At 44.0% G+C, this 1,534-nt stretch overlaps 1 protein-coding gene across 2 annotated transcripts in view; it reads left to right on the top strand.

Annotated features, from left to right (window-relative positions):
• Positions 1 to 764: 764 nt before the first annotated feature.
• Positions 765 to 1,534, top strand: part of snap25a (synaptosome associated protein 25a) — a 30,356-nt gene continuing 29,586 nt past the window's right edge. Inside the window, exon 1 of one of the 2 annotated variants that reach the window (XM_024291119.2) lies at positions 765 to 934. The gene's annotated coding sequence lies outside the window, so the exon portion shown is untranslated. The remainder of the gene's footprint in view (positions 935 to 1,534) is intronic. The other variant, XM_036210608.1, reaches the window with a different exon arrangement.

The raw sequence follows: 1,534 nt of genomic DNA, 5'->3' as shown, positions 1-1,534 counted from the left end.
CGGATTATTGAGATTAAGAACATGTTAATAACAACATTTTGATCAGAGTGGCTCTTTTAATAAAAGCCTTCTAAACACAGATTATCAAAAGAGATTCACTGTCTAATCTTCATCAGTTTACTTTCTAAAATGTAAAGTTTTATCTTGTTTAGTCCACACCAGAATTAAAGAGAGCAAAAATTAAACAAGGAAAGTGGATTATCTCATAAACTAACCTTTTTGTGGACTTAACAGTCCAGTGTGAAACTAGAATAAATACTAGAAACAGATATACATTCTTCACGATTTTTGGCTTCTTGTGAACATAACAAAACAACAATATAGCAATATTCTTAAGTATTTATGAAATTTAAGACCATTGAAATCTGTTTTACAACAAATACTGTTGTCAAAAGCTGCAACTTTACCAAATACCATTTATTGCCTTAATTCGTCCTCAACATTTTTGAAAAATGAGAGATTTGGAGCCAAAACAAGTTTTATCTAAATAAAAAAAAGCAGGATTCAACTGAAAAAGGTCAAAGAAAATGGCATTCTGCTTGTGAAAGCCGCGACTATCCCGCAGTATCATGCGGGAGCAGCGGCTCTCCCCAGCTTGTCCATAAAACTGTTTTGTCACTGAGCCCCAATCCCATAAAAATGACCTGTTTCCGTCTGTTTGTGCCGCTCTCCCGCTGACAGGAATCTATTAGAAGCTGCTGCTGACGTCAAAAGTGTCCGCCATCTTTGTGACAGAGAGCTGCACTGCACCCCCTCCTCCTCCACATCCTCCTCCTCCTCCTCCCCATTGAAGAAGAAGTGAGGAGGAACAAGCAGCCGACGCGCAGTGCCTTTGCAGCATCCCCGTCACACAGCAGAGAGAGGCTCCTTTCACGGTTCCTATAGGCAGGCTTTTTCTCCCTTCCTGACTGCGGGGCTCCGACAACAGGCGCGGGTAAGACTCCACGAATTTTCGAACCCCACCCTGACAATCCCACGTCAGTGTTTGGATGAATAAATTGTGCGTTTTTGTTGTGGATGTTTGGCACGCGTAAAAAAAAGGGCGTTTGGAACGGCCCTGGCATGGCGGAGAATGACTTGAGGGTTCCGCTGGAGGTTTGTGGCGTTGTTNGGGGGGGGGGGGGGTGCTGAGGAGAGGATGAGGACGGCAACGTGACCTCCTGGGTGATAAATCTGAGAGGACGGCGGCGCTGCGCTGCGCTACAATGCGTATATTCACAGTGGGCGTTTTCGGTGTTTCAGCACCACAGACAGCGCCAGGGAAGGCGCGCGCTCACACACGCGGGCGCACACGCCGCAATTTAGGAAGAGGATCTGTTAGTGTGTTCAAATACGACATTTATGAAGAATTTGAGAGAGTTTTCTGATTTTTAGAAAATGTGTTAATTCTTCCATCCAGATGTTTTTAGCATGTTTTGGTCCAGTTGCGCGGGTGAACTGCGCGCGCGCAGAGTAACCCAGTGAAAATAAATCATTCAAAAATGACCCTTCTCTTTGATTTAAAAAAAAAATACCTGGGATGGATAAATTCAGC

This window comes from Oryzias melastigma, linkage group LG24, assembly GCF_002922805.2.
Source record: "Oryzias melastigma strain HK-1 linkage group LG24, ASM292280v2, whole genome shotgun sequence".
Lineage (NCBI taxonomy): Eukaryota > Metazoa > Chordata > Actinopteri > Beloniformes > Adrianichthyidae > Oryzias > Oryzias melastigma.
Note: the sequence above shows the minus strand (reverse complement) of the source record. Positions and strands in the feature narration are given on the sequence as shown.